Below are 22576 nucleotides of genomic sequence, written 5' to 3'. Positions count from 1 at the left end.
CTGGAGTGAGCGCAGAACCTCCTGTGCAAGAATGATTCAACTAAAACTTTTACATTTCCTGGGCAGGAGACAAGCCTTCACTTATGCTTACAGTAGGTTTAAAGCATAGGTAGAGGCAAGGTAGAGTGAACAACTTTTCCAGATTTTTGTTTATATTCCTATATTCACTTGCAGGCTCAGTTTACTCCCAGCCACTAGAGAGCCTCATCACTTTGTCTTAAGCTGATGATACTGGGAGGTCTGCGGTGTCCTTATTTCTTGCAGGATAAAATATGAATCGAGAACAAGCTACCACTTTGCACTACCACGCTGGAGTTGTCAAACATTCCGCTGTGTTTGTGGCTAATGTATAATGCATTGGTTAATGTAACAACTGGCAAATAAAGTGTTTACCTTTTATAGCAGTTATTCGGAATGCACATCTGAACTTTGCGACTTCTTGTATCTCCATATCATGTAAATATTTATATTTGTTTTTGTCAGAGCTCCTCTGCAAATTGATTTCAAGCTGTTGTAGTCAGAAAATAATCTTTATTTGAGAAGGGAGACAAGAAAATGATGATTCTCCAGAAATCCCTTGTAGAAAGGGGACAATATAACCCCTTCCCCCCTTGTTTCCACCTCTCCTTCTTTCTCTTTGTTGAAGATTGTACTGATTGTGCTGCAATATGTCGCATGACCACAGTCACCGCTGCTGACTGGGGAGCAGTGTCCCATGCTTATTAAATCAATGGTGTGTGCTTTTTGAAGCAGTGTGTGGCATACATGCGTTCATCGCAGCATCTCACTGCAGGCTCTCTTTAAACAGAACAAAGCACAGGCTTGCATTTGTTATCAAAATGGAAAAAACCAAAAAGAAAACGACTCCCTTTTGATCCTTCATCACACATTTGCCTAATCTCATTCTGTGTGGGAATAAAAGAACTCTCCGAATGTGTTATCTGGACATCTTTTCAAGGAGATGCTTTGATATTTATGAGGATATCCTCATTAATATTCATTCGCACTAACTTGTGCATGTTGACTTTTTTACTTGCTGCATTGCCTGCATTTGTAGGAGGCATGAAACCGCACGTTGAGTCTCACTGCCGATTTTACCAGGAGTTAAAGTGGTTTGTGGGTGTTTGAGCACAACAGGACCGAAGTGAAAGGCTATTGAGCCTGTTTGACTGTTCACTGGGCTGAGTGAGGGATGTGCCCCTAGACATTTGCACTACAGTATCCTGCTGACTTGCTTTGCTTGCTCGCACTGCCATAGAAACAGGGTTCCAGAGTGCAGTGGAGGCTCATTCTGTGCAGGAGCAAGCAAGAGAGAGGATCGGGAAGAGAGAGTGAGGAAGCGGGGGAAAAAGAGAGAAAGAGGCAGAAAGGAACACAGAGAAACAGGGAGGGAAAAGTGAGAGTAAAGGATCAAGAGAGGGAAAAGTGAAAGGCGCTGTCATTGGTGAGTACACACCTGTCACAGGAGATTGAATCACAGGTTTAGATCTGATGCTTTGAGTGCTCCTTTTTTCCTCTTTGTTGGCTTTTGACGATTGATTTCTCCAGCTTTGGTTCAGTGGTGTGAAACAGGTTGCATGTCGTGTTTGTGCTCTGATGCAGAGCAGCAGTGGATTTATTGTATTTGCCTTGTAATCTCCTGTTTGTTTAATCTTAGTCCAACACTGCATTTACTGTTGAATAATTCATGCTGAGGTAAAAACTTCTTTTTTTGGTAGTCATTACACACCTCTGTATCATTCATGAAGCACGGCTTTAATATTTGATTAGAGTGGATGTCTGCAGCAGCACTTTCTGTCTCTGTCTTACACATCTTTGTCAATTAAATTAGTGCCAGAGCCACAGGGAAATTATTCAGATATTGACTCGTCTTCTCTGATGCTTTTATCAATTATTGAACAGCTGAACTGACGCTACATCGCTCCACCTGTACGGCAGAGGTGTAGAAACTCACTCAGCTGCATAGTGTAAAATGTTAACCCAGGTCACTGCTGTTGTTTGCCTGTGTGTGTGTGTGTGTGTGTGTGTTTTCTGTTGCATCCACTCTTGTGCGCACACTTTTTTTTTGCCTTTTCTCTGTCACTCCTACTGGGTTTGATCAACTTGCATCATGACACTTTGATGAAGCACCAGAGCTGTTGGGCTAATATGGGAGAGATACCGCAGCATAGCCTTTGCCTCCTGTCAGTCTTAGTAAGAGGAAATTGTGTTATCCTCATCACTGCTAGCCTTGTTGTCACTTAGGATTTAAAGTGCGTGGGATGTGATAATAGGCTAAGATTTATCTCAGAGCAAATATCCGCCTCAACTTGTTTCTGGTAGAGTGATAATCCTGTTTATCTGTGCAGCTCCCTGCTTATGTTCACCTGTTCCTGGAGTGCAGTTTTACGTTTTTCCCTCCCTCAGGCAGCAGCCAGAAGCCTGAATTAAACAAATACAGCCACCCTTATCAGTTTCTTGCTGCCTCCTGGCATGACTGGACCCAGTGGCCTTCCTGCAACATGTGTGTCTTAGAGTTTATGGATGCATGGGGACATACATGGTTGCAAAGCTCTTGTGACTGAGTGCATGCATGCGTGCAAGTGTGTGTGTGTGTGGGTGTGTGTGTGTGTGTGTGTGTGTGTGTGTGTGTGTGTGTGTTTGAGTGTGTGCACCGAGAGCAGGGCTGACATGATTGTGTGTGATCAGGATGGCCGCAGGGGTCGTTTGCTCCCCTTTTGTGGGCAAATTCAGGGATTCTGGCATTTTGTCTTCCTTCCTCTCTCCTGTGACACGTTTATGACTTCTTGTTAAAATGTCACTCACTAAGGCTGGACTGTAAAATACCCCCGCACTGTGGCTTACTGTGTGAACAATAGTGCGCCCTGGTGTGATAAAGCCCGCTAAAGCACACATCTGGGAGTACAAGGCTGCAGGATGGGTGAGATAACACTGAGCTCTCTCAGGGGCTGCCTTTTACTGGCACTTATTTGTTTCAGTACAATATAAAATTGGGTTAAAATTTGACAGCTTTGCAGCTTGAATCAATAAGCTGGTCACTCATGAGGGCAAACAACACCATTCTTGTAAACAAGAGTATATCCTGTGTTGACAGTAATTGTCCATGTTTAGAAGGAGCGAAAAAAGCTAATGTTAAATGCGGTACCTGGAAGGAAATCAGGATTCTGAGCTTACGAGTTTGCCAAATGGTGCTCCTCAGAGAAAAGCTGCAGCTAAAATGAAAATGGCTTTCCGGAAAGTAGACAGATTTTCATAACAACATCTCTCTTGGTGAATTATCTGGATTTGTTAAGCTCCGAGGCTAAAAAGTCTTCTACCAAATTTTTCTTTAACATAATCTACAGGAATTCCATGAAAGAAGCTTCAGAAGGACTGAATATTCCTCTCACATATTGCTTTCCAGCAGTTTTTCTTTTTTTTTTTTTTGCTTAATTGTGTGAACTTTATATGTTTCTATTGAGTTCACTTCTCTTCAGAAGATAGAACTCGGCTCTCAAAGTTAGGTATAGCACGCAACTTCAATGTGTTTCAACATGTAAAACTGGTGAAATTTCCTTATTGTTTTTCTTAGAGATCAGTAGTGGTGTGACTTTCAATCCAGCTCACAAGACAAGATGCTCAAAATTGAGTTCATGAGATTAAAATGAAAACTTTGCGGAAAACAAAGAACAACAATTTAATTTTTCTATATTCAGAAACAAAGGATTTACTAATGACAAACTGTGTAAGCAGTGTACAATAATTCAGTCCAGGTTTGACTAATCCATATGTAGAGGTTTTTATGTTTCTTTCTAATACCAAAACAGCATTGAAAATGCTCCCCTTTCTGTTACAAGTAAAATAACAGCATCAAAATCTTCACAATGTGTTTTTAAAAAAACTATGTGCAGTGTAGAGTAATTTTGTTCAGGTTTGATCAGTGAGTACTTTAGATTGTGAACCAGCAAAGGGTATGTACAGTCCTAGCTCATTAAAAACTTCAAAGTAGCTCTTTAGTGTACCAATAGTAAACTCTAAAACATAGGCCAACTTCATTTTCATTAGGTTAGCCACTCATGGCATTATTACAATGCTTTGTATGTTGTCTATGGTGGTCAAATAATTATATGCTAAATTATAAAAAAAATATCTATAATGTACTCCAAGCATTTGACATACTGATGTGAGTGAATCTCTATCAGTGTAAAACAACAGCTCATGCAACTGAATTTGTCTAGAAAAATACAAGTCAGACCCAAGGGTGACTATGGCTCAGTGGGAATAGTAATTCAATTCCAGCTTCCCCCTGCACATGATGTGCCCCTGGGCAAGCTACCTGCAGATATGCATATCGATGTATGAATGTTTTTGCATTTGTGATTGCATTTTGGTGAATGTGCCTAGAAAGTGGTTAGTATGACTGTCTTAGCTTGAGGTTACATTATGTATGCTATAGAATCAGTATTGACCCAAGCAAATAAATGTTAAACATGCCACTCACAACTTTCTCTTGTTTGGCATCTTTATCTATCAAACATACTTTTCACATAAGGAAGTTTATGTGGAACAAATAAGACATGATTCCAGAAGCCAACATTTAAACTCTCTTTGATCCTAATACATCTCCTGAATCAGACTATTCTTAGATGAGAGAATACACCACAAAGCAGACATGTCATTGTCCCTGCAACCAGACAAGTCTTACTTTTAGTACTGAGAGCACTGACTTTAATTAGCAACAGCTGGCAGTTTTATACACAAGTCTGTGGTATTAAAAAACTAGAGTTTAGAAAGTCGATGAGATACTGTTTTTCTTATCCAAGAACAACTTTCACCAACATCCATAAATGCATTCCCTGCCTCAAATATCCTCATCCTTATTTATGTTGCATGGTTGAGCAGACCAGCAGGGATAGTTGCACTAAATAAAGAAAAGGTTAAACATTGATCCAGTCATCATAAAAATAGACTTGCTGATTCTTTGCGTGAGCTTCATACATTTTTTGCCTTCACTATAGCAAGCCATTGTGTCACACATTTCTGCTGCAGATGTTACATTATTAAGCCTGGAAACACCAGATTAGCATCAACAACCTCTCCTCACCCTAAGTAAGGAAGCCAGCAAGACCTTTTGGCCACCCTGGTTCATGGAGGTGTCAAGTAATGTCTTCAGACTACATTCATTTGCACTGTGATTTCTTTAATTTCCTTAGCTGCTTCACAGCCGCAGCTGTGCAGCTAAAAAAAAAAAGCGTAAGGACAGGGTTAATGAATGTCACAAAGCGTGAGAAGCCTGACGCCTTTCAGCTCTGCACAGTCTCTCTAGTTTCAGGCTAATATATTATTTCACCCACTTACAAGATGATTTCCTATTCCATTAATCAATAACTAAATCCATGTGACAGTCTAATCGAAAGATTTCTTTGTTTTAAAAAAGGTAGTTGTCTTGGTAATCAGACAAGCACTGTCTACTTTTACTCTACATTTTTGTTTCATATTGTCTCTCGCTTAAATTTGTGTTTTTGTTATCATCTAAATATTTATTAATGAAACCATGTCTCTATTTGGTGTAAATCAGGTGGAAAAAACTGTAATCGAGAGCTCTGTAGCAATTTCCGCTTGTCTTTGAACAATTTTTGACAAAACTATCCCTCAATTTCAGTTGCTAGTCTTGAAAACTATTTTGTACATTCACTGGCCATTTATTGTGAACACCTGTTCAATATTTCTTAACACAAATTGCAAATCAGATAATCACATGACAGCAACTCAATGCTGATGACTTACTGAAGTTTCAACAGAATGGGGAAAAGGGGGATTAAGTGACTTACAACATGGCATGGTATGAGGGGCTCAGAGTATTTCACAAACTACTGATATCCTGGGATTTTGATGCACACCCATCACTCTGGTTTACAGAGAATGTTATGAAAATAGAAAAACTATCCAGTGAGCGGCAGTTGTGTGGATAAAAATGCCCTGCTTAAGTCAGAGTTCAGCAGAGCAGACATTTTAGATTATGGATAGGCAGCAGCAGCTCAAATAACCACTTGTTATAACCAGTATGAAACAATAGAGTGAGACAGCGGCTCTCAGTTTTTTTACTGATCCCTCCTTGCAGTCTGTAAGTATATGTTTAATTTTTCACTGAATATTCTTAAACTATTGGGATAAAATTAAAAATAAGAAAAGTTTGATAAATAGTTCCATTGTCCTTCTCTGCCAAGTTGGTTCAAGCCACCGTGCCCCTGTGTGTTACAGTCTGATTCAGAAATACAAGTCGCTTCATCGCAATAACATCATTTTAGTCACACAGTTCATAACCATGGACAAGAAAGGTAAAATAAACAGGATATGACTCAGCTTTTTATGTGTTATAACAGTGCTGTATATCTCTCACCATTAGGAAATGTTAACGGCATCATAGCCTGCCTCTGCAGGAGTGACATGTATGTTGCTACAAACTCTTTTAATTGGCTTTTTAAAAAGCATAATAATAGATTAATTCACCAGTTTGTTTCATGAACTGTCTGGCTGCTGTTTTTTTTTTTTTTTTATGTAGGGTGCAAGTACACATCAGAGAATTGTATTCCTTTAATCTGATTGGATTTCTTGGGTAATGATGGACGGGTGATGTGGTGGCTGGGCGAGGCTTCACTCTTTTTATTTACTTTTGTCAAATATCCTTTCCAACCGCCACTGCAGTCACTTAATGTTAAGGAATTTAGGGAATAATTTGGACAGGATCATCATAATTGGAAAAACATTGCCTGATTCAAGGAGTCTTTTTATTTGAGCTGTGGCATTCAGATGGTAGGACCAGAACTTGGGGTAAACAACATGAAATAATTAATCCATTCCTTGTATCAAGGCTACAGGCTGCTGGCGGTGGTATAATGGTTGGGGGATTTTTAGTTGGCACACTTTGGGCCCTTTAGAAGCAGTTAAATATCCTTAAGCATCACACCGTATGTGCGTATTCTTGCTGAGCATGTACATCCCTTTAAGGCCATAGTTTACGCATCTTCTGGTGATTACTTCCAACAGGATAATGCACAATGTCAGAAATCTCAAATCCTTTTTCTTTAGTTTCTTAAACTGGTCAAGGATTTCAGTGTACTCTATTTACCTCCACAATCACCAGATATCAATCCCAAAGAGCAGCTTTAGGATGTGGTGGAACAGAAAATTTGCATTATGGACACTGAGCTGTCAAGTCTGCAGCAACTCCCTAATGCAATGATGTAATTATGGACCAAAAGCAATGCATTCTTCTTCTGAGAGGAAAAGGGGGTCCAACCTGGTACTATCAAAGTCTACATAATAGCAGCAAGTGAGTGTATATACTCACTGGCTCACTGGAAAGCCATTATTTTATTACAGCTCAGACTTTCACTGGAACTCAAGTTGCAGCTACACACCACAGCTTTCAGCACAGCACATTGTTATTGTTCAATGCTAATCCCTTTTTACTAATATACACATAACAACTAAACACCCTGAAAGCACTGTTTTATACTGTGTCCAGTATAAAAAGTAAATTAAATATAGGTTTGCTGGAATTGTCAATCTTAAAAGTCAACATGTACAGTTTCAGAACTGTGGATTAAATTCAAGAGACCTATGTAAACAATAATATCCTTTCAGTGGTGTCACAGGATGGTGGGGTGTGGTTGGACCGAGAGGCTATGGCCACAACTACTACTGCACCTCCCTAGCCTGACAATCTTAAATGCACACTGCTTTTATGGGTAGCAATGCTGGAGGAATTAAGGCACAGATATTACTATTGCTGACACTTATTTATAAGTATGACTTTAAAAAAGGAGAGGACAAACTTTAATGAGGTACAACGCTGAGAGTTTGCTCAGGTTTTGGTGTTTGGTGTGACATTTCCATTGTCATCAGTGGCCCCCATCTGACCTTTGTATACTTCACCTATACAACATGCTAAACAATGAACATAGGTATTATGGTCCCTTTTGTTTGCAGAACAGATTAAACAAGGAATTCTTCAGGAAAGTTAATAAAATTGGTGCCATGTATATGCATTTCAACCTGGTCGCTTTAAAGTGTAATAAAATAAAAATGGTGTACTTCAGTATTATAATTGTACCCCACCCAACTTACTGACCAATGAAACTGAAGTATCAGGTTTTTTGTTTTTTTTTATATCAGCAACTATTGTGTGCCAATTTCATTTTCTGCTGGTCAGCCTTAAGGGCAGAACATAGTTGGGCATTGTGTAAGCAGCAAGGAGTTCGTGCACACTGTCCATGGACGTTTGAGGTTTCAAAGTTGAGCGTACAAATCTTCTATGTTCCTTGTGAGAAATTCCTACATTTCCCACACTTTCTGCCAATGGCGTCATTGGACAGGGAGGTAGAGCTAATATGCCGTGTTGCTTTGAAAAAACAAAAAGAAAAGAAGGTGGCGTTAAAGGCCATTAAAATACACTAGAGACGAAGAAGGGGAATACACCTGTCAGTGCGGCGCAGAGTGGCAGTGACGCTGCACATACTCGTGACCGGTGCTCGGAGCAGTATGTCACATATAAAACAGTTCAAAGTGGAGTCTTTTTCCTGCTGACCAGTTTGTGTAACACCATGTACGCAATCCTAAAAATTAAACTTTGTGCAGACATGTCTAGCGGACATGTGCTTTAAGTTCATGCGGACTCCGCGCATACGTCCATGGTGTCAAGTAGGCCCAACTGTGTTCTGCCTTTTACTCTACATGTCCAAAGCCACAAAGCTCACTAAACTAAATTTTTGCTCCTGCTGGCGAATGTTTTCATAATGAGCAGTTTGCTAAAGAACTAGGCTAACATCAGTATGTTCACCCTGTGTTGATATGACTTAATAATTCAAATGAGTGGGGTTCCATTTAATCATGTCATTCCTGCTTTATAAACAAAGAGATTTGATTTAAAAGTCATAAAATCAGATGACTAGTGCTTCTCTGCCCTTCAGCGACAGCTGTCTGAAGATAAATGAGCATAGTGCAGAGCCGCTCACATGACAGACAAACAGGAAGCTGCTGCACCCAATAAGGTCTTTCAATATGAAGGCTTTTGTAAAAGCTGAAAAAAAAATCTTAAGCTACTGTTATGGCTTGCGAGATAGAGGACCCCGGAATGCAGACTAGCAGGCAGCATGACGGTAAGTGCAAAACGATTTAATAAAAAAAATAAAATAAACTCACTCTCAGAAGAGGCAGGAACAAAACAATAAACGGAAAGGCAGGACAGGCTTGGCATGATCCACAAAACAAGAAATGAGCATGATCTGAGAACTAGACATGAGCATGATTTGGATATAATTCCGCCAGGAATAACCGGATAATGTCAATTGACAGAAGAACAAAACGTGGCTGGAGCAAAACAGAGACTCTTGAACACAAACTAACAAAAACTAGAAAAACATGAAACAAAAGCATAACCAGATCCGAAAACCAAACTTGACAAAACATGAACAAGACGACAAAACTAAAGCATGACCAGAAAAACAAACTGAAACATGATTCTGTCACGGTGTGGTTTTGGATCAGACCAAATTGCAGACAAGAGCTCAGCTGGATCATCTTTATGATTCATCGGTTTATTTACAAGATTCAAAAAACGTAGCAAAAAAAACACTGCAGGACTGAACCGGAGTCCAATTACAAAAAAACTCACAAAATCACTGCAGGTAACAAGGCAAGACGTAGCAAGGTTTTCCAAGGCGAGGCAAGGCGTAGCATGAACATGGGCGAGAACGAAGTATGACAAACACAAGGAACCAGCAACGAACAAAGACACAAAACCAACTTATATACTGTGAGATAACAAAGGCAGATAATCAACGGAACAGGGAACAGATGCGGCAAGGAGGCAGGGAAGCAGAAGGAACAGGTGAAACAAATACAAAGGCTGAGGATGGGCGAAGTAACTAATAAACAATAAACAGAAACACAGACCAAGCAAACCTATAGACAAAGATAAATAATCAAATGGGGAATAAGAAAACTAGAATCATGACTAAAGTAAACAGAGAAACTAGAGGGAACATAGGAACAACAATAACAACCTAAGAACAAACAAATAACCCATAAAGAAAACCTGAATACAAAAGTAAACAAACCTAACCACACTGATTGAATTAACTGAAAAGGAAACAGAAAATAAACTAGTAAACAAGACGAGTGCAAAGGAACAAATAATAAAACACAATTAAACACAAAGATACTAAAGAGAAATAAAACTAGAGAATCCAGGGAAGACCAAGAACTATAATAATTACAATAATAATAATAAACCATACCAAGTAATAAGAAAACAACCATAAAAGAACGTAATGAGGGAGGAGAACAACAAAACACCAGGAGGCAGTAGAGGGACCAAAACAAACTAATAAACTTAATAGAAACATCTAGACAAAATAAACCATCACAAGAAACCATAAAACAAAGTCCAAAATGTCACTCCATGACAGATTCAAAAATCTAACAAGAACGATAATAATAATAATAATAATAATAAACAGAAGAACAATTCAAAACCTTAACTGTGAAAAACATAAAGAAAAAACCCGAAACCAAAAAACCAAACAAACCTAAATCATAACAGCTACTGTCACACCATTCTTATCTTGCCATGTGTGTTGGTTTATTAAAAACAACCCAACCTAAATGGATCCCAAAAATGAAGAAAATGTGTGGAAAGAATCTAGTCTTGTCAAATCCATGAAGAATGTGTATCACTATTAATGTGCCTCATCATCTAGGGTATGTGTGCATTGAAACCTTTGCCATGATGTCACTGTCTTGTTTTATTCAATTTTCCCTTTGCAGATGCTTGGCTTGCTGGCTAAGACAGTGGGTGCAGCTAACATAAAATCTCAATTCACCTACAAAGAGATTGGAAGCTGAGCTTAGTTAGGGGCTCCACTACCATTCATAGTTTGCATTGAATTGGGACATCACTTTAATAAGACGTGAGACATCTTATAGAACATTAAATATTGCATCCTTTTATTATAGAGAGAGAAAAGTCCAGTGATTGCTTCTCAACTAACACTGTAATAGTGCAGAGTGGACAAATCTCCTTTCACTGGGGAGAAACCTCCAACAGAACTAGAAACTAGTAGGATGATGTGCAGAGTGGAAAAGATAAGTGCCAAAGAAGGATTTACCAGTAAATACTGGGACAGTTATTCTAGTCTGTAACCAGAGCAAGAAGAGCTCATTAATCACAACCATATGGAGGAGATAAATGAGTGGATTATGCTGCTCCCGAGCCATGCTGGAGCTCATCTTAGTCCGATAAAACCCCCATCATGATGAAGCCCCCTCACTCTGCCATTTTTCTTGTTATCAGCTGAGCTATCATGCATCATGAGGCTACTTGCTTCTGAGCACACAGGGCCCCAAATGTCAGGCCACTCTTGATTTATCTGCTCTGGGGAGATGGATGCATCATGTTCCTGAGCTGAGTTGTTATTTTCGCAATCATTCAGGGCCCCAAGGTCGAAGGTCACATACAACTGGAGGCCTGACCCCATAAAGAAATCTGATGTGGTGGCACTTTTTAGTTAATGACAGTGTCATTTAAATGTCCCACAAATAGACTTTTGAGAGATTTTGGAAACTAAAGTAAATGATAAATACACTTTTTGTCAGCATTTAATAACAATAACTCCCAATTTATTTAAAATTTCACAGTACCTTTATTTAGAGATTCAGCTGACACTTAAATTGTTAAAAAGATAGAAATAGATTTCTTGATCCTATACTATAAAGAAAAACTATGAAAAATGTGAAAAAACAAGTCAGAAAGATATTATAAAGAAGTTGTAGAACACTTCATTCACTACCTCCAAAAAGATTATATTGTTGAGCTGGACTGTTTGTCTTACTGAAAACCTAATTATATTTTATGGCATTACCTTTTGGTGATAACATATTGCTTGATTTTTGTTATGAGAACTAAGCAGATCTGTTCTTGTTAATCCTTTAATGAAGAATCATCAATATAATTATTTTGTTATATTATTTATAGCGCTCAATATGGGCATACTTTCTTAGAGTAAGGTTCAACCCTGCTTATCTAAAGGGCAAAAAATAGTCATGCGTACTTGATTCCACGGACACACGCGCGGTCCGCTGGACAGATCAGCGCAAAGCTAAATTTTTACGACATGCTGTGCACGCTGTGCCACACAATAAACTGCTTGGCGGGAAAAAGTCTTCACGTTGAATTGTTTTATATACAGGGGTTGGACAATGAAACTGAAACACCTGGTTTTAGACCACAATAATTTATTATTATGGTGTAGGGCCTCCTTTTGCGGCCAATACAGCGTTAATTCGTCTTGGGAATGACATATACAAGTTCTGCACAGTGGTCAAAGGGATTCTAACCATTCTTCTTGCAGGATAGTGGCCAGGTCACTACGTGATACTGGTGGAGGAAAACGTTTCCTGACTCGCTCCTCCAAAACACCCCAAAGTGGCTCAATAATATTTAGATCTGGTGACTGTGCAGGCCATGGGAGATGTTCAACTTCACTTTCATGTTCATCAAACCAATCTTTCACCAGTTTTGCTGTGTGTATTGGTGCATTGTCATCCTGATACATGGCACCGCCTTCAGGATACAATGTTTGAACCATTGGATGCACATGGTCCTCAAGAATGGTTCGGTAGTCCTTGGCAGTGCCCATCTAGCACAAGTATTGGGCCAAGGGAATGCCATGAGATGGCTGCCCAAACCATCACTGATCCACCCCCATGCTTAACTCTGGGCATGCAACAGTCTGGGTGGTACGCTTCTTTGGGGTTTCTCCACACCGTAACTCTCCCGGATGTGGGGAAAACAGTAAAGGTGGACTCATCAGAGAACAATACATGTTTCACATTGTCCACAGCCCAAGATTTGTGCTCCTTGCACCATTGAAACTGAGGTTTGGCATTGGCATGAGTGACCAAAGGTTTGGTTATAGCAGCCCGGCCGTGTATATTGACCCTGTGGAGCTCCTGACGGACAGTTCTGGTGGAAACAGGAGAGTTGAGTTGCACATTTAATTCTGCTGTGATTTGGGCAGCCGTGGTTTTATGTTTTTTGGATACAATCCGGGTTAGCTCCCGAACATCCCTTTCAGACAGCTTCCTCTTGCGTCCACAGTTAATCCTGTTGGATGTGGTTCGTCCTTCTTGGTGGTATGCTGACATTACCCTGGATACCGTGGCTCTTGATACATCACAAAGACTTGCTGTCTTGGTCACAGATGCGCCAGCAAGACGTGCACCAACAATTTGTCCTCTTTTGAACTCTGGTATGTCACCCATAATGTTGTGTGCATTTCAATATTTTGAGCAAAACTGTGCTCTTACCCTGCTAATTGAACCTTCACACTCTGCCCTTACTGGTGCAATGTACAATCAATGAAGACTGGCTACCAGGCTGGTCAAATTTAGCCTTGAAACCTCCCACACTAAAATGACAGGTGTTTCAGTTTCATTGTACGACCCCTGTATGACACAGGGTCACAGCTACTCTCTGCCTTGCACTGACAGGTCTCCGTCCCTAGTGTGATTTAATGGCCTTTAACACCACCTTCTTTTGTTTTTGTTTTTCCAAAGGCGTCATCGCAAAAAGTGTGGGAAATGTAGGAATTTGTCACCAGAAATATAGGAAATTAGAACGTTCGACTATTAAGGCGCGGACAGTGCGTGTGGAGTCCGCGCTGCTCACAGTAGGCCCGACAAATAATATCATTGATTAGTGTTAACACAACAAAAATCTTTAAAGAATATAAAGATAGCAGCTAATTAATGCAAAATAAAACCTTTGTCTTTCCTCTGTCTGTAAAAGTACATTTGTGTGGGCTTGTGGTGGATTTGTGAGGATTCTAACAATTTTCTACCTCAAATGCTGACTTCTCGTGCCGTTTCCACCTGAATTTTGTAATTTTATTTTTTAGATAAAATCTTGTATTTTGGTGGAGCTCTATCAGGGACAACTGTTTATGTTTTAAGAATGTATAAACCAACGTTACACAATACACAGGTATTAACTGTGTATTAGAAAGAAAAACTACCAAACAATTTAAGAGTTGCAATAGAAAAAGGACTGTAGGAACTTGAGGAGGTAAGATGAAAATTAGACAAAGCAAACAGAAAATGGGGCGTATCATAAACAGAGGAGCCAGGAAACTGTCTGTGTTAGGACTAATTTATTTAATTCAATTTAATTCAAAAGGTTTATTCCAAGTCGGTAAGAAAACAGATGCAATACAAAAATGTACTACAGAATACAAAAAAAAAAGATAACTTGGAAAGGAATAGGATGAAGAAAAACTTTACTCCCACCTCCCATTCCTTAATAAATTATATGATTGCTGTTATTTACAGCTTAGTAACGGAAGCTACGTTGTAACTATGGTTTTGTGAATTCCTGGATGACAGCCAGTGACAGTAGATAAAGTGGATATGTCTCCTCGTGCTCTGCACAGGCCGAGATTTTCTGTAAACAAAGTCACATATGTGACGTGTAGCTTGCCTGTCTGCTGCGTCACCAGGAGGCCACGTATTACAGGTAAGTTGCTTTATTGGCTCGCACAGACAATATTCTGGATTATGTAATCATCGGCCTCCTGGTGACTCTTCCTCTGCACTTTGGTCCGAAATAAAACCAAATCATGACAGAAGAACAACGCCACGTGGACCAAGCAGGGAAAAGGCTGATCGGGTTCAGAGTTGGAGAGGAGCTGTTCCGATAAGCTGCTTTATTGGCTCGCACTGGCAATATTCTGATCAGGCCACAGACTTCTCGACATCAAGACTTAATAACAACATCATGGGGAACAAGGAACAGGTGCGGGTCAGGCTACTGGGAGACATAGGGAGTGAGACCAATTAACATTATAACACAGACAGAAGGTAAACAAAGACTAAACCAGGTTTAAAATAAACAAAATACTATCTAATACACAGACAGATCCTGACAGTCTATAAATAGCACCTAGGAGGCAATGTTCGGTCTCCTGGTATCTTCTCACTGAAGAGAAGTTCCGAGTGACCGGTGTGACTGGCAGTCATCCAGGAATTCACACAACCATAGTTACAATGTAACTTCCATTCTGTTTCATTCCTTCCTTAATGGATGACTAATGCCAGCAATGTCATGAGGAACGGGGTACCCACCTATCGTTCAGCAGGTGGTCGCCCAGGATGCCGCTGCACAAATGTTCCCAAGCGGCACAACCCTTGTTGGCCTTATTGCTGCCCATGTAGTCACACTCCTGGTAGAAAGGCATACAACACACGAGGGAGCAACAGCACCAACAGATCTATACGTTAGCGAAATGGCATTAATCTTCCAATGCGAGAGGCTATGTTCAGAAAGTGCCTGCACCTTCTTCCCGTCGGGACATACAAACAACTGGTCCGACTCCTGAAAAGCACCTGTAACTGAAACACAGTTGCAGTGCTAGCACTGGGCACAGCAAGTTTGCCAACCTCTGAAGCAGTATCCCAAAATTGACCCCAAGGGTCTCGCGCACCTCGCTTCCTTGGATGCTGGTCCCATGCCCCCGCTGTGACCACCCCAAACTTCTAAGGCCAGACTGAATTGCCACCAGTGTTCCAGAGTCCTTTCAGCCTCCGGCCCGAATAGCTGGTCCGGCACTACCGGCAGACTCTGTACCTCCCCTGGATTGTGCGTGGAGGCCAGGGTTCTCACATCCCTGCCATGGTGACAGAACACCCTTGGATCCTATCAACAGCACTTCTTCCAAGTTCTTCCAAGAAGGCCAGTGACCATGGCCCCTCAAATGGAGGGGCCATCGGTGCATTATCCGGCCTGACTTTGGTCAGACCTGCCATGATAATGGCTTGCAAAGGGCAGGGCTCTTCCCCCAGGTCGTAACTCACCGAAGGAAAGTTCCAGAAAGTCTCGTTGACCTCCATACTTGGGGATTCTGGAGCACCCTTGCTCGAGGGTCTGAAACTCTGAATTGGAGGCCCTCACAGACATCATGTCATCCAAATCGCCACCTGACTCCCAGGCATTTTCAAGGGAGGCGGGTCAGGGGCTGGCGTTCCCAAAAGGGCCTTAAGGTCCTCCACCTAGGCCTTCAAGGAATCCACCTCCTGCCAAGGGAAATGCTGCAGCTTTGCCTTCTTTCGCCTTGGGATGCCACAATCCCCAGCCGACCTATCATCCCACCGCCCAGAACATGTTCAAGGCAGCTCTTCAGCAACAGGAGATCTTCTACTTGATTTCTTCTCTCACCAAGACGGGCAGGATGCTACAATTCATGCATGGGTCAGTCAGAGCCTCTTAGAGATGACCTACCCCTACTTGGGACACAACTTATGGTCGTTCTTCTACTTGGAGTGAAGCCCCACAAGAAGTGCATGCCAACATCTTTGGTACAGAAAAAAAAAGCGGTCCAGCCCCAAGCCAGGAAGACTGAGCGAGAGCTTCAATAAAACTGAAGAGCACAAACAGTTTTGCTGACAAAACTGGTTACTACACAAGCTAGATAATCCAAGCGAGAACTGTGGCAGCCACAGAGTGCGGTCATAACATCCAGCCACTTACCTAACATCAACAACTATCCACTTTTCCTCGACCAGGAAAAAAAAGTGCCAGCCAGCAAGCTGTGTCAACACTGGAAGCAGATGAGCTGTCCACCGTCGGATGCTCCACGCACCTCCTAGCAAAAACCAAAAACAAAAAAACCAAACACAGCCTTAGGGGGCAACAAAGTGTACTCCGACAGTAAAATCACAGGCAGGATAATGCTGTACCACACTCAAACGTGTGCCTACCTTTCTTACACCTGCAGAAAACCATTAAGTGCACAAACATGAACTTATGGAGCAATCAACCTGCGTAGCATGGCAAATCAAGGAGAATGAACGTGGCGTCCCAGGTGCCATTTATAGATGCAGCAGCCAGGTAGGCTACACGTCATGTATGTGACTTTACATAAAATCTCCTCCTACGTGGAGCACAAGGAGACATATCCACTTTTTTTTACTGCCACTGGCAGTGCAGAAGGAATGAAACAGAACAAATTCTTCACTGTCATAAAACATAACATATTACATTAATAACAATGTACACAAAAAAAGAATCAACATATGCAATACATAGTTATCATAGCAACAATATACAAATATATTTATTCGAGACCAAAATCCAAACATTGCACAAAAAGTGCCAAATATAACAATAGCTTCACAAAATAATTAGAACATTAGCCAACATTTGCAAAAAATTTAATATGTTCTTCCACCTGAATGATTTCTATAGGAGCTCATATGAACCAGCAACCAATATAAATTATTTCTGGTTGTAGCACAAATAGTGGCTCATCCAAGATGAGTAAGGCTTCTCTTGCACCACAATGGCTTTTTCCATCAAAGAGGTTCCTAAATCAGGGCTTTTGCTATAGACAGTTCTTAACTTCTTCTTATAATATGCTTGAAGTCACTGACTTGAAGCAAACTGCTGGGTTTCCTTAGAAAGCTTTTGACCTCATTGTTCGCCAGAAGGGCGGAGGAAGACTTAGAAGGAGAGGATTTTATCTTTTGACCAGTAAGTAGAAACATTCAAGTACAGCTATGGTTTGTTTATTTGTTGTTTATCTGGCAAATACCATTGTAAAATAAGCAAATTGTCAGCGTTGCGGGTTTGGTGGCAGGACCAAAATGCAGATCATGGCGAGGAGGCCGCATGGTGAGTAGAAGATGTTTTTAATATTAAAGCAACAACTTACATGCAAGTAGTCCAGGCATATAGTCAGGAGATAAACAAACCATAAGGAGAAACTCGGGAATACAACAAGGGTTGTCAACATAAGGAATACAACAAGGGTTGTCAACGTAAGGAATACAACAAGGGTTGTCAACATAAGGAATACAACAAGGGTTGTCAACGTAAGGAACCAGTGGGGAACAATGAAAACTAGAGATCTTATAAGCTGAGGGAAGTGGAGTATGGACCAATGAGACAGGGAGGCAGGTAATCAGAGGAAACATGAAACAGGTGTGGACCAGGCTGCAGGGAACTGAGGAAATATGTTACTATGGAAACGGGAACTAGAGAACACAGAGACAGGAGGGGAAAATTAAACTAAACTAAAGACAACTCTAGGGAACATAAATAGTAATTCTAGGAAGGACTAAACAGGGGCATGGGGAAAAGCTAAACTAATGGAAAACAGACCCAAGGAACACTATATAATATAAACGCTAACATAAAACACAAGGCTAAATCTGGAAAGAACACTAACTTGACAAAGCAGGGACATGAGGAACTATACTAAAGAGCTAGGCTGGGAAAGAACAACTAATCTTAAGGGGAACAAGCAACTGGGTAAATAACAACAAAAAGGGGTCTTAGACCGAGGGGAAAAGGGGAACTAATAAACTAGAAGAATGCAGCACAATAAAGAAGCACAGAAACACTAAGCGAGAAACTAAACTAGAAAACCCAAAGAAGCAAAGAGAACTGTTCTGATAATATTATTAATAATAATAATAATAATAATAATAACCAGAGGAGAAAACCATTCTGAGTAATAAATAAATGAGAAAGCAACCACCAAGGGAACTATGGGCGAGGGGAGAAAGAACTACTAAAACTTGGGGGCAGGAGAGGGAACAAAACTAACATCACAAAAGGAATAAACAAACATAACTACTAAACCCAAAGGAATAGAAACACCTAGCTGAAAAGTAAACAAAACACAAAATCAAAACAAAGTCCAAAATGGCAGATCCTGCCACAAATAAATACATCCTTGAGTGCTTGGGGAGAAGATTTGTGTTTACCTGTGTATGTTCATGTAAATGGAGGGATGGAGAGGTGCTTTGCTTACCTCTGTGAAGCTGTGCAAGACCTTTTATTACTCTTTGGACTTTTAGCTTGCTGTACAACTGTATGTCGAAGGATTCAGGCATTACAACCTTTTGAAGTTCATATATAGAGGTGTTTTGTTTAGTAGCCATTTGGAGACTTCAAATGGCCCTTTTGGGAAACGCAAGGACATACCCAAACAAAACCTCCCAGAACAGTAGTTTTTTTGTTTTTTTTTCATGCATTTTCATGCATTTTAGAAACTTTAAAACAAAATAATGTCATTAGAAGATTAGAACAAGCTCTTACATTTGTCTCTGTTTAAATTATGCTATTGTATTTTCCAAAGATTTATTTCAGTTCTCAACACTGCAATTCCCAAAAGTAAAAAAAAACAGCAACAGATAGATGTCTTCTGCTTTCACTTCCTCTGGTAAACAAATTATTTAACAGGCTCTCAAGAAAATGCCAAACCATCAACAGTTCAATTTTGTTTTTGTGACAATATTTTGTAACACATTAAGAGCTGATATCTTTTTCCAGCTACCTGAATATCTCTCAGTTCCTCTTTACACACATAACAGTGTTCCTGCTGGTCACATTTATTCATCATGCCTAATAATACAGTATTCCAAAGCAGTGGAGCATTGTTCAGTAGAGAAAAGGTTTTGTTAAGCAAAATCAGACACTCTGCATCCGTTTAAAATCCCTGGTGATATGGATTACTGAAAATGAAAATGAACTTGAGTTGTTTTTACAGCGGTGGATCGCAGATAGTTATTTTTATTGCTTTACCTCTGCAAATGAAAACATCCATACAGCGGTATATAGAAAGCACAGATCAATAAAGGTCCACCTGCCTTGTAATGTCATAAATTGCTAGCCTTTATTATTTGATAGCATCATGCAATTCACCTGCTTCACTGGTCTCTGGAGTTCCTATATTGGTGAACCACTAACTGGCGTTGCTTTATGATATTTCCTTCCTGTACATCTCATATAAAAACAAATTTGAATTCTCCATATTGAATAGAATATTATATCTCTCTATATGGTAAAAATTCATTACTCACATAGTAACAGGGTAAGTCCCTGAAACAAGGCTTGGGAGAATGATGAATCAGGCACAAGGCAGATGTATCACAGGTCAGCTGACTGGGGAATGAGGCATGCATCTAACCGACAACAGACGCAATGATGAGGCAACTCAAGGTTAGCGACTCATAACCTGAAAGACAGGAACGCTGTCCAGTATTCCATGGCTCTGAAAATTGCCCAAACCAAATAAAATCCCTGCAGAAGGGAGGATTGGTGGTTAGAACAGTTTAATTAGATGGCATACAAACTTAGAAACCTATTATTAGAACTCATTTGACACCACAGCACCTATATTTCCTATATTTATAATACACATGCTTTACTGTATTTACAATCTCTTTTTGCCAAGGTAAAACAGTCACTTCCCAACAAGAGTCCCTGAATCAGTAAGGGAAAGAATGACATTTTTCTGAGAAGTACATAATAGCCTAATGTTGCTTTCTGTGACGTCAACAAAATATTATATTTTATAATGGGAGAATATATTTTTATATTTCCATTTATTAGATTCGATTTTATTTCTTCTGATGATACAGTTTTAGTTGTAATGTAATGTAATACCATGTGTAACAGTAATTGTCAAATTTACTTAAATACTATATAATTGCTTAAAAGCATAGTTGATTATATTTTAGTGCTAGTCTGTATAACTGTAAAACTCTGTATTTCAAATTGGATGAGTAATTTTAAAAATGCCAAAATGAGGTTTTTAGAACTGTTGAACCTGGCTTTCAAAATCTGCACCACCATTTACCATGGGGTGCTGTATGGTATGGAACACAGACTTTGCTGAAAAACAGGAAATGGAGGAAAAGAGGTTGAAATGTTAACTGCTCTGTCAAACTTTCCCTCTACATGATTTTTTTATCCTACAATAATTTACTTGTCGCTCAAGTCATTTTTTGTAGATTAAAACCTGAAAGGGAAAAAGATTGGAGTGAGACAATTTACTTATGCCGAAGATCCTTTACACAGAAAATGTTGGAGAAATTTGAACTGCTTTTTTGACTTTATCAGTATTTTAACTTTTATCCACCATTTAGATGGACTTAAAAAGACTTTTTATTCCTAATAGCATTTGTTGAGAGAAATCCAACTGCCGGTGGACTTACAGACTTTGAATGGTGTGACTTTTTCATTACTACTTTATTGGTCGCCACTGAGTTATGCATTAATACCATAGATTGTTGTTTTATATGTAAAATCATGACTGTCAAGCAGCTTTTAAATGTGCGCTCAGCTGTCTTGTGCTTGGTTTCTTTCTGTTACACTTTGTTACCTGAGCACAATAAAAAAAATAAAACAAAAATTTAATCCTAGTAGAAATACCAAACTCACAAGAGGAGAACAATTGGAATTATGAGCTGAATAAAATAACAAATATTATTGTATTTAGGACAGCTGATGTGTTTTTTTTTTTATTTCAAGACCTTTTTATTTTAATTTAGATGAGTTGATAGTGATAAAAATTAAAGTTACCTTTGAGCGGTCTCTTGTCTTTATAGACATATCCTCAACAGGACAGAAAATTAGCCCTAGAGTGACCATAAAGATGCTACCATCCTGTCTTGTCATGTATGCTGCCATATTAAAAGATACATAACGTGGGTAGCATTAGGGCTACAAGATATTAGAAACTCTTGCAAAGGGAATAAGGTGTGAGCATCTGCTGCTGTGAGACGCGGTCTAACCTATTACATTAGCATGTAATTGCCTGTTCATGACACTTTGAATATATAACCCATCAATTATAGCAATCCAAACAGTCACTTGCGATATGATTCGAATTCACACTGTACTGCTGAGTCAGGACATGGTACGTCTCTTTTGTTGTGATGTCAAAGTCTCGTTTTAGTAGTTGTTTTCATATTTAAGGGCCAACTGATCATCCAATAATTGAATTTTAATTATCTATGGCTGCCCCCAAGTTGCAAGTTAATTGTTAGTTAAATTTATTACAAAGAAGCTAATGCCAGTAGATCAACATCTAGTTTCAAGTAGGCCTGTCACAATGAGCAATAAATCAGTTAATCACATGAATTAAATTAATTGCATGATAAAAAAAATGAGCTTGATAATTTTTGTTTGCATCCCTGTTTGATTTTTTGTCTCCCTCTCTTTCTAATAAAGAGACTGGTTGACAAAAGGTTTCACTCCGGTGCATCAGTCTTGACCTCCCTCACTTGAGCTCTTGCGTCAGGTACTTGTCAGGCACAAGGAGTACAGTGAGGAGTACCAAGCCAGAAAAATGCTGGTTGAGATTTGGAAAACCAGAGATGGAATTGGTTTCAAAGCCAAAAGCGACAGCTGCAGTGAGGGAGAACTTTGGATTCAAACCGAATGGTGAACCATTTAACCTGTGCAAGCCGGTATGTCGCATTTGTTGTAAAGCAGTAGCATCTAAACATGGATATACAACAAACACACATCTGCACCTAAAACATTATCATCCGATGCAGTTTTCCCATCTGGGAAAGAAAACAGGCTTCCCGACAGTCCACAATCACTGTAGCGTTTAATAATTTAATCATGCCAGACTAAAGTAGCTACAGATTCACATATGACCTGTTGAGGCATCTGCTCTTATTCAAATGAAGTGCTTTTGTTGTTAGTTTGCACTGTTTGCACTGCCAGTTTTTTATACAACTG

General features: G+C 39.8%; 1 protein-coding gene across 1 annotated transcript in view; it reads left to right on the top strand.

Annotated features, from left to right (window-relative positions):
* The first annotated feature begins 981 nt into the window (after positions 1–981).
* Positions 982–22576, top strand: part of syt6a (synaptotagmin VIa) — a 61091-nt gene continuing 39496 nt past the window's right edge. Inside the window, exon 1 of the mRNA XM_047367718.1 lies at positions 982–1444. The gene's annotated coding sequence lies outside the window, so the exon portion shown is untranslated. The remainder of the gene's footprint in view (positions 1445–22576) is intronic.

Source organism: Girardinichthys multiradiatus, chromosome 1, assembly GCF_021462225.1.
Source record: "Girardinichthys multiradiatus isolate DD_20200921_A chromosome 1, DD_fGirMul_XY1, whole genome shotgun sequence".
Lineage (NCBI taxonomy): Eukaryota > Metazoa > Chordata > Actinopteri > Cyprinodontiformes > Goodeidae > Girardinichthys > Girardinichthys multiradiatus.
The sequence above is the reverse complement of the archived record's forward strand: the minus strand, read 5'-3'. Positions and strand labels throughout refer to the sequence as shown.